At 40.1% G+C, this 16165-nt stretch overlaps 1 protein-coding gene across 1 annotated transcript in view; it reads left to right on the forward strand.

Moving 5' to 3' along the window:
- CFAP299 (cilia and flagella associated protein 299) overlaps positions 1 to 16165 on the forward strand; it is a 620116-nt gene that overhangs the window by 552439 nt on the left and 51512 nt on the right. The window lies entirely within an intron of this gene.

Below are 16165 nucleotides of genomic sequence, written 5' to 3' on the forward strand. Positions count from 1 at the left end.
AGGTGAGTTTACAGGAGCATCACATGCTTGTAACATTCTTATTTATCCGCAGTTGTGAAAGGGTGCCAATACTTTTGTCCAGCCCATTTTTGGAGGTTTGTGTGACATTATGTCGAATTTGCTTTCTTTCCTCCCTTTTTTTGTTTTGTCCCAATACACACAAAGGGAATAAACATGTGTATAGCAAAACATGTGTTAATGCAATACGTTTCGTGAGAAATACATGATTTCCTGGAGAAATATCAAGGGTGCCAACAATTTCGGCCATGACTGTATGTAAGGGAGCATTTTTCTACTCAATATCAATATAAGGAACTCATTTTTATTGTCCAGGTTTCTTTTCTGGCCTGTATTATTACTAGTTTCTTTTCAATATTATTACTGAAATTATGTTAAATAGAGCATCTTTGGATGTCAAATATGCTAAATATGCCACATACCCTATTTTAGTTATTTTTTATAGCCGCAACTCACTCTGCATGCTAATTTCTTGCAAGCTGTAGATATAATTATTAGTGGGGTTCCCTGTGACCTTATTTCAAAAGATGGAGAAAGGCTGCTTTAGGGGAAGTCTGGAGGACAAAACTGCCAGTTGTGTAGCACCTCCTAGTCATACAATCCATGCAAGGAACACTTCAATCATCTTATTCCTTTTCATTTAGCTGGCTTCACAGTGATAATTCCTAGCCCTTTGTCTTGGCAGCACCAGGAAAACACATATAACCCTCAAAACTGTTTTTACAGAAAATGTGCTTACTTTCAACGGAAGAATACACCTACTAGTAGACATTGTCCCAGTGGTTGTAAAACGGGGATGAAACGCTTTATGGACAACGTAACAGCTGTATGAGTTAAATCCACAGAGTGTTTCAAAGCTAAGTTTAGATATTTTAAGATCCCACTAATAGGCCTTTGCAAAAATAGAGCAATAAAAGTTCATAAAACTGCAAAGCTTCTTTTAAAGCATTATCCTATGTTACCATAGGAATTCTTTCCTGTACTAGTTTGTAAGCCTTTTCTTGACCTGTTGTCATCCTTAAGCATCCATAATATCAGACATCTGTAATTGTAAGTGCTGTAGTGGTGGAATATGCTTTATATCCAATGCAGAGATATTATAAAAGCTGTTTTTCTTGTCATGTTCCACGAATGAGGAATCCAGATGATCCTGGCTATTTTGCCAGTGATAAATACGGTATTGTAGAGTTGTGTTAGCAACATCAGTACAATGGAAATCAACAGTGTCTGAAGAACATTGATGTTTTCTTCATTCAGATAGTTTTGTTATGACTATGGACATATGGGCTTCATCATAGGGACAAATAAGAGTAAACAAATGTCACCATTCCACCTGGGGAATTATATGAGCATCCTTAAAGCTCTATACCATCTTCAAGTAAGAAAAATATTTAATTTATTTACATTTAAAGTTCATTCACATTTTTTTAATGGTGCTGACACATCTTTCACTGTAGGCAATGGCAGAATTACAGTATTTGGATTGGTTATCCAACAACACCAAGGCTTAATGAGGCCCTTGTTTCAGCCCTAATTTCATATTAATTGAAGGAGGCAGAAAACCCTCTCTCATATAGTTTTGTAGCCATAGGTAGGTTTCCCCATTCATGTCAACAGTTTGCAAACTGTTAACATTGATGATGTCAATGTGTCATAGGTAATATGGTCACCATGCAAGAGTGTGTAATAATGGTAAACATACTCCAGTTAATGCAGTTTTCCAAAACCTGGTAAAACATACTCTAGTTAATGCAGTTTTCCTGCTTTAACAAAATAGCAGTTCTGTTACTGAAATTTCATGTTGTTTATAGTAACTATCGTTACTCTGTAACGATAGTTCTGGCACATGGCACAGAGGAAGGCACATGGGAATCCTCATCGTCACTTGGAGGACACTTAATTCCTAATTTTTAATATACTGTATCAAAGGAAAAGAAAAACCTCTCCACAAAGAGAGTACAGTGTTGATTGCCATCTTCAAGAGTGGATGCAGCATGGCTAGGTCATCCCACTATTAGTCAGACTGATTGTCAATTGCTAGGGTTAACCCCAGCAAAAGTCTCATGCCAGAAACTCAATCTAGTCTACCATCAATTTTAGCAGCCTCCACAATAGTTGACTTCCCAATGATCAGGCTAAATGAAGCCCTGACAAATAATTACCCACTTCCTTTTTCTTGGGTCCCAACACAATGTTTTTTCCACTCATTGTTTGTGTTACCTACACCCTGAACATGTGTGGTTGGCTGTCCTCAATTAAAAATCCCATAAGTTACACAGTTTGCTCCTTTCTCAGCCTTCAATTAAGTGGACAGCCATTCAGGTCCCTCTAGAGATCTAGTTCAGTAGGGTTAAAGTCAGGGCTCTGGTTGGGCCACTCTTGGACATTCACAGAGTTGTCCCTAAGCTACTACTGTGTTGTCTTGGCTGTGTGCTTAGGATCGTTGTCATGTTGGAAGGTGAACCTTTGGCCAAGTCTGAGATGGACAGGTTTTCATTGAGGATATCTATGTACTTTGCTCCATTCACCTTTCACTCAACTCTGACCAGTTTCAGTCCCTGCTGCCGAAAAATACCCCACAGCATGATGTTTTCTCCAAACATAACATTTAGAAGTGAGGCCAAACAGTTCAATCTTGGTTTCATCAGATCGGAGAATCTTGTTCCTCACAGTCCGAGTATCCTTCAGGTGCTTTTTTGCAAACTTTCGTGAATTTTGCACTGAAGAGAGGCTTCTGTCTAGTCACTAAAACTTAGATTTGTTCTTTCTGGAACTTTGTCCCATCGCAACACAGGATCTCTGGAGTTCATTTAGAGTGACCATCAAGATCTTACTAAGTCCCTTTTCCCCTGTTTGCTCACCTTGGCTGGGCAATCAGCTCTTGAAAGAGTCCTGGTTGTGCCAAACGTCTTCCATTTGAGAATTATGGAGGCCACTGTGCCCTTGGGAACCTTAAGTACAGCAGAAGTTTATTGTAGCCTTCCCCAGATCTGCACCTAATCCTGTCTCTGAGCAGTATAGGCAGTTCCTTTTAAGCTCATGGCATTTGCTCTGATACAGTAGGCATTATCAGCAGTGAAGCCTTTTATAGAGGGATTTGTACCTTTTCAAATCATGTCCAATCAATTTAATTTACAACAGATGGACTCGAAACAAGGTGTAGAAACCGCAACAATCAAGATAAATGGGAGTCAACTGAGCTAATTCCCAAGTGTTGTTGCAAAGGGTCTTATGGTAATACTTATGCCAATGTAATGACTTTGTCATTATGTGGTACTGAATGCAGATTAATGAGAAAAAAATGAATTTAAACACTTGTAGTATTAGGCTGCTACAAATTTGAAAAGAAAATGAAGGGGGTTTGAATACTTTTAGGAATGCACTGTGTGTAGAGACAATTATAGCTTGAAAGGAGGAGGCATGTTCCTAGGTTATAAAGTACAAATTAATGCATTAAGATGAAACAGCGCCAAAGCATTATTAGAATACGGCCAGCGATGCGATTGCTTCATTGGTAGTTCTAGGAATGCAAGCCTGCAAATTGCAGACTGCAGATTAGCTGTAAAAGGATTAGAAAAAATAATAGTTGCAACTAGAGGTCACAGAGTATTATTATTATTATTATACAAGATTTATATAGCGCCAACAGTTTGCTCAGCACTTTACAATATAATGGGAGACAATACAGTTCAATACAAGAGGAATTTGAGGGCCCTGCTCTTTGGAGTTTACAATCTAGGAGGGAGGGGCTAGTGGTACAAAAGTTAGTAACTGTGGGGGATGGACTGGTTGGAAGAGTAGAAGATTCCAGTATTAGCTGAGGGCAGGATAGGCTTCCCTGAAGAGATAGGTTTTCAGAGATCGCCTAAAAGTGAGCTAGTAGGCGATAGTTTGATAAATTAGGGTAGAGAGTTCCAGAGGATGGGGGAAGCTCTGGAGAAGTCCTGGAGACGAGCATGGGAGGAGGAGACAAGGGAGCTAGAGTAGGAGGTCTTGCGAGGAGCGGAGAGTACGGTTTGGGTGATATTTAGAGACAAGATTGGTGATGTAATTTGGGGCAGAGTTATAAATGGCTTTATACGTTATTGTTAGTGTTTTGAATTTTATCCGTTGGGCAACGGGAAGCCAGTGGAGGGATTGGTAGAGAGGGGTGGCAGATACAAAACGGTTAGTAAGGTGGATGAGTCTGGCAGCAGCATTCATGATAGACTGAAGAGGGGATAGCCTGCGATGAGGTAGGCCAATGAGGAGGTAGTTACAATAGTCAAGGCGAGATATAATAAAGGGAGTGAATAAGTTGCTTAGTGATTTCCAAGGTTAGGAACGGGCGTATCTTGGAGATGTTGTGGAGGTGAAGTCTGCAAGATTTGGACAGTGATTGATTTTGGGGCTGAAAGGACAGATGGGAGGGGAGGGACTAATGATTGTGTTATTGATCTTGATGGAGAAGTCAGGGGAGGGGGCACGGGCTGGAGTGAATACTAAGAGCTCAGTTTTGGAAAGATTGAGTTTGAAGAAGTGGAGTGACATCCATGCCGATATGTCACTTAGTAGGTTAGTAATGCGAGTGGAGACTGAAGAGGTGAGGGGTAGAAAGATAGGTAGGGGGAGAACCAGGAGAGAGCAGAGTCTCTGAGGCCAAGAGAGTGGAGTTTTTTGAGAAGGAGGGGATGGTCAACCATATAAAAAGCCGCAGAGAGGTCAAGTAGTAAGAGTACGGAGTAGTGGCCATTGGTTTTAGCAGTTAGTAGCACTTAGTAGATCATTAGTGAGCTTTAGTAGGGCAGTTTCAGTGGAGTGTAATGATCAAAAGCCAGACTGTAAAGGGTCAAGAAGGTTGTTGTAGGTGAGGTGGGAGCTCAAGCGATTGTAGACTAAGCGTTCTAGGAGTTTAGAGGTAAATGGCAGCAGGGAGATGGGTCTTAAGTTGTTAAGAGTTAAAAGTAGAGAAGAGACAACGAGGACTGGATGACAAGGTATTAATAAGAGTGACAAAGTAGGCTTGCTTGGCAGCATGAAGGGAGGACTTGTATGTTAAGAAAGCAGATTTATATAGGGTGAATGCTTGTTGAGATTTGGTTTTAAGCCACAATTGCTCCAGCGCACAACTATGTCGTTTAAGATTTCTGGTGTCGTCAGTCTGCCAAGGTTGTAACGATCGGGGCCTGAATCTTCGTGTTGTTAGAGGAGCAAGCGAGTCTAATGGGGATGAAAGCGAACTGTTATAGACAGCAGTGGCCAGGTCAGGGCAGGACAGGGGAGAGACTCTGTCATAGAGTTGGTCAGTTGCAGAGTGGAAAGGAGCAGGGTTAGAGTTGTGAAGGTTTTTGCGGGTAATTGTTTGCTGCTGGGAGGGATAGGTGTTTGAAGACGAGGAGACTGTGAAGGTGACGAGACTGTGATCAGAGAGAGTAATAGATGTGTCTTTTGTGTGAAAATTCATCTGAGTTTATTTAGCAAGGCACAGCAAGTGCAGTAACCCAAGGCAACCAATTTTCAATTTACATTAGTTAGATCAATAAAAACTACATTTTGACTGGGTTTTATGAATTACATTGCAGTCTATTCAGCCTTACTGTGTAAATTATATTCTGTAGTTCTGGATTATCCTGATGTGATGAGTTGTTGTAGAGATATGGATGGATAAAGTGCATTGCCTGTTTTTAGTTAAAAAAAATGCTTATACAGTATCTCACAGAAGTGAGTACACCCCTCACATTTTTGTAAATATTTTATTATATCTTTTCATGTGACAACACTGAAGAAATGACACTTTGCTACAATATAAAGTAGTGAATGTACAGCTTGTATAACAGTGTAAATTTTCTGCCCCCTCAAAATAATTCAACACACAGCCATTAATGTCTAAACCGCTGGCAACAAAAGTGAGTACACCCCTAAGTGAAAATATTGAAATTATGCCCAAAGTGTCAATATTTTGTGTGGCCACCATTATTTTCCAGCACTGCCTTAACCCTCTTGGGCATGAAGTTCACCAGAGCTTCACAGGTTGTCACTGGAGTCCTCTTCCACTCCTCCATGACGACATCATGCTCAATAGGGTTTAGGTCTGGAGACATGCTTGGCCAGTCCATCACCTTTACCCTCAGCTTCTTTAGCAAGGCAGTGATCATCTTGGAGGTGTGTTTGGGGTCGTTATGTTGGAATACTGCCCTACAGACCAGTCTCCAAAGGTAGGGGATCATGCAGTATGTCACAGTACATGTTGGCATTCATGGTTCCCTCAATGAACTGTAGCTCCCCAGTGCTGGCAGCACTCATGCAGCCCCAGACCAGGACACTCCCACCACCATGCTTGACTGTAGGCAAGACACACTTGTCTTTGTACTCCTCACCTGGTTGCCACCACACACACTTGACACCATCTGAACCAAATAGGTTTATCTTGGTGTCATCAGACCACAGGATATGGTTCCAGTAATCCATGTCTTTAGTCTGCTTGTCTTCAGCAAACTGTTTGCAGGTTTTCTTGTGCCACATCTTTAGAAGAGGCTTCCTTCTGGAATGACAGCCATGCAGACCAATTTGATGCAGTGTGCGGCTTATGGTCTGAGCACTGACAGGCTGACCCCCCACCCCTTCAACCTCTGCTTTAATGCTGACAGCACTCATACGTCTATTTCCCAAAGACAGCCTCTGGATATTACGCTGAGCACGTGCACTCAGCTTCTTTGGTCTACCATGGTGAAGTTTGTTCTGAGTGGAGCCTGTCCTGTTAAACTGCTGTATGATCTTGGCCACTGTGCTGCAGCTCAGTTTCAGGGTCTTGGCAATCTTCTAATAGCCTAGGCCATCTTTATGTAGAGCAACAATTCTTTTTTTCAGATCCTCAGAGAGTTCTTTGCCATGAGGTGCCATGCTGAACTTCCAGTGACCAGTATGAGAGAGTGAGAGCGATAACACCAAATTTAACACACCTGCTCCCCATTTACACCTGAGACCTTGTAACACTAACGAGTCATATGACACTGGGGAGGGAAAATGGCTAATTGGGCCCAATTTGGACATTGTCACTTAGGGGTGTACTCACGATTGTTGCCAGTGGTTTAGACATTAATGGCTGTGTGTTGAGTTGCTTTGAGAGGACAGCACATTTACACTGTTATACAAGGTGTACACTCACTACATTGTAGCAAAGTGTCATTTTTTCAGTGTTGTCACATGAAAAGATAGAATAAAATATTTACAAAAATGTACTTGCTTCTGTGAGATAGTGTATCTGCCCAGTGACTATAACTGCAAGGAAAAAGAAATTGTATCAAAAACTATTGGGTCTTAGATTACTATACATGGGTATATGGAAATGAAAAAGCTTTTAGTTAGTTCACCCTTACAAAAAACACCTATGCAAATAAGGGGTTGCTGTGGTTAAAAACAAAATGTGCAGTTGAATAATGCCCTCACTATAGGCATAGGGCATTTACATACTAGGATGTTGCTAAGACACTCCCGCAGTAGTTCTGAGCTCAATGATGCTGCAATGGAGGAAATAGTGGACCACACATGTTTTGGGGTTTGAGAGACCGCTGCTATGATGGCGGGGGTGAGCAGTAATGGCTCTGAGTGTCTTAGCAATGAGCTATCAACAAGGCTGGATGGGATGATGCCATCTCTGAGAGTTTTCCAATCATGCTTTGGGAGGCGGTGGCCTACACCTACAGCAAGGGTATTATCCATCTTTAGTCAAAGCTGCACAGCTTGTTTTTCTACAGAAACCCTTTGCCTGCATAGGCAGTTGGTAAAGGTGAACTAACCCTTTATTGCATACCACCCCTGCTACAAAACAGGGAAGGTTTGTATGATTACTTTAGACTAGTGCATAAGATAAGAGAACACAGCAAAGAGCACTGCAACACATCTAAAATAGCAATCTAGTAACAACATGTCAGCAATAAAGGAAAATAGTACTAACTTATTAAAGATACAATTGGTTAGTAAAGGTCAGGACTTTTTTTGTCAGAGAATAGGTGCACAAACACCCCCCTTCTGAGTCACTTCTTATCTCTACCCCCCTACCCACCTCTGAGCATAGTCCCTTGGTTCCAGCCCCTACCCACCTCCCAGTACCATTTCTTATCGAGAATACAGAACCAAGTATAATTCTGTGGGGCTAGGTAATTTGTATGGAATTTTGGTAATGGTAACAAGAATATCAGTAAAATGTATCTCTCTCAGCCAGCAACAATAGATTCCCCCCAGCAGCAATGGACCCCAGCAACAAAATATTACCCCAGCAACAATAGACCCCTAGCAGAAACAACATATCTCCCTGCAGCCAGCAACAATAGACCCCTCCCACATCAGTAGATTCCTTCCAGCAACATTTGATCCCCAGCAACAATAGATCCCCCAACAGCAACAAAAGACCTTCCCAGCAACAATAGACCATCACACAAAAATATATCCCCTCCAATTACAATAGATCCCCCAGCAGCCAGCATCAGTAGACCTTCCAGAACACCCCGGTACCCCTGCCATTACATACGTTCAATGCTGGAGGTGCTAGAACTGCATTTCCCCACATGCCCGCTGAGAAAAAAAACCCTGGTCAAGTTTGACCTCTTGCAAATTTTGCTAAGAAATCCCCCTGTGTAGTAATGCCCATTACACCAAACCTACCATTGCTGGTTGTGTACAAGGTGTACCAACACAAATATTAAGAAACATAAAACAAATGAATGTACTTGAATATCAATAATCGTTTTTTAGAAGGTTATTACATGCATGTCACTTTCCTTTGATCAACAAAAATAATATTGTTTGGAACTAGAAATATGTTGAAGTGGATTATATTAAAAATGGAAATATTATCCCCCCATGTTGTAACTATCATATTGATCTCATTATGTGGGATTGCTTTATAAATAAAAATCTGTAAAATTTTTTAGCTCTTTCACTTGCATTTATAAATACACGTGCCTACTTTTCTGAGTACAGGTCTACTTTAAAGAGTCACATCTGTACCAGTGCCAGGACGTTTTCGTTTTTCACAGCTTCTGCAGTCTTTGCATAATTCTTTCCCTGGAATTTGTGAAATAATTTTTCTATGTTTAAAATGTCAATTTCTATGAAAGAGCAGTGATTCATGCATCCCACTGAAATGTACCCTTTTTTTTTTATACGTGTGTGCTATTCTCATAAATATATTCAGTAATGCCCTGATAAATATTCTAATGGATGCCTTGTAAACAGATATCAAGTTGTCAACTCTGGTTACCCCATCTACTTTTGTTTCCTGCAGATCAGAATGCCAGATGATCAAGACACAAAATACTTTATAATATTAATAATCATGTAGGATGTATAACAGTGCTTAATAGATTAAACTGTTTTTTTTTTTTTTCATATAATGGCATTAACAAGTTACCTTTGAATTCTTTTGGTTCAAAAAGACTTTTGTTCACATTCTAATGTTTCACTCTTGTGTATAAAATTGAAATGACTTTTCATTCTGATCTATTAACAAGGCCTGAATAATAAAACGATATATAGGATCCAAGCTTAAATATGACATTTGCCAGTATACAGTAGTGGTTTCATTGCTGTGTTTTGGCAATGTACCTGTAAGTAGTAGTTCATCTTCTATAGGCAGTTAAGTCTTACAGCTTGCAGCATGCCACTGTATACTGCGAAATATTATTCTTAAAGTCCAGCTCAAGGAAATAATGAAAACCCACCCTTCCAGTGCCAAGGGTTAGTCTGAACACACTGTGCAAAGAATAGTGCCCTGAATAGCCAGGAATATAGATTGCCTCCTTTTCCTAGTCTGAGTGTTGCTGCACATAGGGTCAAAGGAGGCCAAAATCAAAATCCATGTACAAATGTTAACTGTATGCAAAATTTCATTTAATAACTAACTGTTTCAGTGACACTTAATTAAAAATTCAAGAGGTCAGTATTATTAAAAATAAAATTGTATGTTTTCCTGTAATATTCTTGTAGAGCTGGAAGTGTCTTACAGTAATACTTTTTTGATGTTAAAATCTGCCAGCCTTCTGCATTGAATTCAGGGGCGGACTGACAACTCATGGGGCCCCTGGGCAAAAGGAGATCATGGGGCCCCTGTGTTTTTGCCCAAACTCAAAAAAGCCTATGAAAAAGGTACCAGGGGCATCTCATGGGGCCCTCTACTGACCCCGGGCCCTCAGGCAGTGCCCGAGTTTCCAAATGGTCAGTCCGCCCCTGGTTGAATGACAACCAGTGTCTTGCAACCTACATCTCCTGAGCCTAGGCTGTTATTGATAGGTCCATCGTGTCATCATCCAACCAGGGCTGGCTGGTATGTCATTGGGCTGGCCAGAAAAAAGGTATATCTATACACTGTCACCTTGCCCATTTATTATCTGCTTAAAGAGTATCTATGGTCAATCTGTAAATTCATACAATCATTTCCACATGTCTGAATGTTCTTGAGGTTTGTAAACTTACTTTGTAAAGATACCTACACATATCCTAGATTAAATTCTGTGAGACGTATTCATTATGCCTTGTGAGTAGGCACTGCTGTGTCACAAATTTCACAGAGCCTGCCTTCTGAACTACAGAGGTGCTGAGAGGAGGAGTTTTAGGAGACAGAGTCAATACAGGGATCACTACTTGCATGCAGCAAGGTACCATGGGATGTGTAGTCCTTAGAAATGTAAACTAAACAGCAGAGGAGAATCTGCAAAGTATGCAGTGAATCCAGGAAGTTGTGGAAAGAGACGGCCAGTAGATAGGCAGCACTCACAACATGAAAGAAGATTTTTCAAGTAAGATTATATTAGAATGTAAAAAATACCTATTATTTGTATTGCCATTACAATGCTAATGTTATTAAATGGTAGGGTATGCTGTGACCATAGATTGCCTTTAAAGGATAAGTTCATCTTTTAGGAAAAAAAAATAAATGCAGGTAAAAAAATGTACATTTATTTATTTTTTTTACTTGGAGCCTGTAAAGCATTGCAACCACGATCAGCATATCATAGGTGCCATACAGTGTACCTGTCTGCTCATACCTCATACAGGCAGGCAGATACACTCTGATAAGAAGAGACAATGAACTACCACAGTGCCGTGTTAGTTCAATAGGAACCTTTGCAGCTGTTGGTACTTGTAGTTTTCCATTCATAGAAGTGAATGAATGAAGCAGCCATTTAGCTGTCACTATGTTTTTTTTTAAAATAGTGATAGCTAGCGGGGGGAAGAAGATTCCATGCTAGCTGTCACTAGATGCAGCGGAATGGGCAGCGGCCGTGGATTGGGAATATATTTCATGTCCCAGCCTAAAAATGGGTGGAACATGTAACATGTTTCCAAAGGTGAACTTATCCTTTAGAGGGACCTTTCTCACCTTGCCAATGATTCCCTGATGCTCTGCACAATTTTCTGGATTTTCTGCTGCAATTCTGCCCAATGCAACCCAAGGGGCTGGTGTGGACACTAATTTTACTGACTGCTCAGAATACATAAATAATTTAGTATGCATGATCTGGGCACAAATGTGTGGCAGCAAAACGAGGTGCTTTAACACTTACATGCCATGCATATGCGTCACTGGGTGGCCGATGTTTCTGTGGTGAGAGTGCACTCACTGTGCACTTCCAGCACAGAGACTGAGCTGTGAAAGACAGTTCTCGGTCCCCACTAATAATCAGTACGCCGTGGTACTGCCTCCCAATTGTGTGACCACTGTGGCAGCCAATTACAGTGGTCATATAGTCACAGACCTTTTCTGCCCCCAGGTGTTCAGAACCTTTTAAAGGGATGTTGGGGCAGGAAGGGGGTTAATATTGTAAAAAAAATGAGGTATAAATAAAAATATATAAAATGATGAATGAGGAGATCAATGAGGAGGACTGCAATAGCCTTCTTTTCCTTCTTGACCTAGCAACTTTAGTTTTATTTTCCCTTTAATATCTTGTACCAAATTTGTAGCATGGTGCTTTAATACAAGTAGCTGGAACTTTTTTGGTAATCTTTTACAGCCAAAGTTTCCTCTTTGAAATGAACCTGAAAAATGTCTTCTAAAACTTCCAAAGCAGTTTTGGGTGCTTTTTGGAATCTTCTGTATTTTCAATGTATAAATAGTGTGCGTAAAAGAGAACATATGGGATTACACAGAGCAACTTAATGTGAGTGTCAACTAAAATAATAGGGCCCATTTCTGGATCATCATTAAACAATTAAAAAACTGCTGCATGGGCTTTGTGAACACACATTAGGGGGATTCTAGCATAAAATACATGTTATCTAATTATATAAACATTTTAAATAGTACAAAGTAGTGATGGGCCAAACCCCCCCCCCCCCCCCGTTTGGTTTGCAGACGAACATTCAAACCTACCGAAAGTTTGAGCGCGAACTTCAAACAGGGACAATTTACTGAGCGGTATCTTACCACATCTGAGTGTGCGGTAAGATAGCGCTCAACTACTAAAATACCGCATGAGTTATATTATTAAGTCATGCAGTATTTTAGTAGTCCCTTTAACAAGGGGCCCTTAGATCCTGCCCCCCCCCATGTGAATGAGTATGTGGTACCGCTACCCATTCACACAAAAAAATGTGTATTGTAAAAATGACAGGAGACAGTCTTTGACAAATCCTTTAATGAAAATAAAAATAAAAAAAAAATCCCCCAAAATAGATCTGACATCAATCACGATGCCCGCCGCCACCGTCAACCTGCAAAAAGAAAAAAAGCCATTCCACTCTCGATACTGGCTCTCAGCCATCTGAAAACTGCGCCACAATGAAACTTCCTAAATACTGTAATGATGTCACAAGGGGATGGGGTTACTCCTGCCCCCTGGTGACGTCATGATGCGCAGTGTTCAGGTGCATTGCTTTGGTCAATCACAATGCACTTTAACAAGGGGGCCTTAGATCCTGCCCCCCCATGTGAATGAGTATGTGGTACCGCTACCCATTCACACAAAAAAATGTGTATTGTAAAAATGACAGTCTTTGACAAATCCTTTCATGAAAAAAAAAATCCCCCAAAGTAGATCTGACATCAATCACGATGCCTGCCACCACCGTCAACCTGCAAAAAAGAAAAAAAGCCATTCCACTCTCGATGCTGGCTCCCAGCCATCTGAAAACTGCGCCACAATGAAACTTCCTAAATACTGTAATGATGTCACAAGGGGATGGGGTTACTCCTGCCCCCTGGTGACATCATCATCCGCAGTGGTCAGGTGCATTGCTTTGGTCAATCACAATGCACTGTCAGGGCGCCCTTACCATTCATGTGTTCAGCGAACACATGAACGGCCAATGTTCGACTCAAAAATAAAGCCCATCGCTAGTACAAAGGTATCCCAGAAAGAGTTTGATTTCTTTGGGATTTATTAGAGTAGAGGCTGTTCATGTATTTAAGCTGTGTTCACACTGAATACTCAATTGTGCACAAAGAAAATAAAAAAGTAGAAAAAAAAGAACAGGACTTTTGCTTGCGCCATGATTGGGCCACTAAAGTGAACACAGCTTCACCTTGTTCTCTAACTAAGTGAACGTTCACTTTGCAAAGTCAACATACATTTTACGAATGAACATGCTCTCTACCTGTAGTAAATGAACCCAAATGTCATGTATACGTGTACATATTTACTTAGCATTTTTGCATTTTTGGGCTTGACTTACTAAACTATGGATTTGACTTACTAAAGCATAAACTGATGTTCATTTTGCACAATGAATCTTTACACAAAATAAAGGTAAAACTGTGTTTAAAAGTGCATGTAAAGCCATAATTAGTTTTTTGTTTTTTTCTAATTGTGGGTAGAGTAGGAAAAGGTTAAAACTCTTGCCAATTATCTTTTATCTGTGTCCCATTGGGGGGATTTGACAGGAAATGTCTTCAGAGGGATGGAATTTCCCCTCTTGCAGTAGGTTCACACAAATGCTGTTTTGTGGGACCCTGTCCTAGGGTGACTATGTTGCTACTCACAGTACAGACCGTGAGCATTGTCACCCTTGGACAGGAAGTGTGCTGCTACCAAGATCAGGTGAAAAGTAAGGGAAAATGCCTGAAAAAAAGACTAATAAAGCCACCACATCTAAGGACTTGTAATCTGCAATATTAAATGTGTAATTGTGTTCCTGAGATTAGGTGCCGTAACTTAAATTCCACTGAATGTGTTCACTTGACAGATACTGAAGCTGTGTGGAACTTTTACGTAATGTTTCCAGTGAACAACTCCTTTAAATTTGTTAAAATGAACTTGGGTTCCCAAGAGTTGATGTATCAGTCATATGTTCTTCATATGTTTTGCCTGTACTGACTATAAAGCTAGTACCAAGTATGGCTAGTGTTATAACATATATTTTTTGATGCACCATAGAAGAACATTTTGGCTCTCATTTAAACACACGTTAAGCAGGTACAGCAAGATATCTCTCGATTGTTTCTCATTTTTTGACATCATTTAGGTAAAGCGGTCCAACGTAAATAGTTTGAAATACTCTATATAACACGTTTTCTAATCTTTTACTTTAGTGAATTTATCCATCCTGAGCAATTCTTCTCTGGATATATTAGAGACGAAAGATTATGTTATGAAACCACATATATTTTTCGTTAATAACATCTTTATCAAATGTTCTGTGGAAATAACCTTGGAAGGGGTTCATTCAGACACAGTGATTTAAATTACCCATGTTTAAGTTGGCTCATTCTTTTTCCCAACCAGTTCATCGATCTTTTATCCAGAGGCATTTCCCATAACCTTCAGTTTCCTTTGTATCATTCCTTCCAGAGCAGGTTTGAATTTATTTTAATTTATGTTTTAGTATCAGACCACACCTAAAGTATCTGAAATCTGTCCTTGGCTTTTTTGCCTTTTTGTTTCAGTTACAGTTTAGCTCACATTGCTTTCAGTTTCTTTCTATTATAGTTGACATAAACAATACAAAATTGCAAGGTATCAATGTGATGTATCTATTCTGCTTATTTTGCAGTAGTTCATATTCAATTTAAAACCATACATTGCTCCAAATATTTCAGTACCCTACATATCACAGAATATCTATCTATTGACCTATTTTCATTATTAAGTAATACTTAATAAGATAAGGCTATGCTGGACATACCTTTGCTTCAGAAATGTGTGATAGATTTAAGAGAAACGCTTTTTTAGTGGCAATGTGACTTTTACACAGCAAGGTCCTCTTTGACTAGATCATTTCGGCCATCCATGGATGTGACATCATAGCTCACCAGCCAGAGGAGGGCTAGAAAGTGTGGGCCAAAGTGGCATTACCACTAAGAGGCAGGATTGATGTCATCTACTGAACCACCAACAAGCTATGTCTTCCTCTAAGCCACCTCTGTGTAATGCAGCAATCCTAAAGAGAGCAATGAATCTTTAATCTTTCACTGAGCTGTTTCTAACAGGCTGTCTCTGTAGTAATGCTGGCCATACCCAAGGCAATAGAAATGTAATCTACTTTCAACCGCTTTTCATTTTTAACAATGACAGTTATATTTATGTGTCAAAGGTGTAAGTCAGTAAGTTTTTGACATAAACGTCTTGCACTAGGCAAGCTTCCTCATAAGACACTGACACAACATTCTCTCTAATAACATGCTGTTCTCTCTAATAACATGACATCACCATCCTGTAACATGCAGTCATGCTTCAGCACTATTGGAAACTGAATTGAAGCCTGCTAGCAGGTTGTATAAAGGTGAAAGTCAGACCTCCTCTTCAGATCAGTGTATCTAAAGTAGCTGCGCCACTACACAGTCAATAGTAAAATCATCATACATTGTAAAAAAAAGCTATATACTTACATTTCCAGTAGCCCATGTGTTGAACTGCTGCCATGTTGCTGCTCCTTGGCATCTTGAAATCCTGGCTATGCATGGTCATATAGTGACATATGAGCCAACTAGAGGAACCACAGCATGTGGCAGGAGGAGCAGGTGTTCACACACCCAGAATTATAAATGAAAATGGCCAGGGAGCCAATGGTGGGAATGGTGTGGCAGTGTTTTGACACACTGTTCTTATACTAGCTGATGCATATTACATAAGTTGAAAAAATATCTAAATCAACCTATAAAATAAAAAAAAGAAATTTCATATACAGAATCCTATACCCACAAATTATCAAGAGGAAGGCAAAAAAACTTTGC

This window comes from Staurois parvus, unplaced genomic scaffold (assembly GCF_062004578.1).
Source record: "Staurois parvus isolate SC_StPar_1 unplaced genomic scaffold, SC_StPar_1.0 ptg000013l, whole genome shotgun sequence".
NCBI classification, from domain to species: Eukaryota; Metazoa; Chordata; class Amphibia; order Anura; family Ranidae; genus Staurois; species Staurois parvus.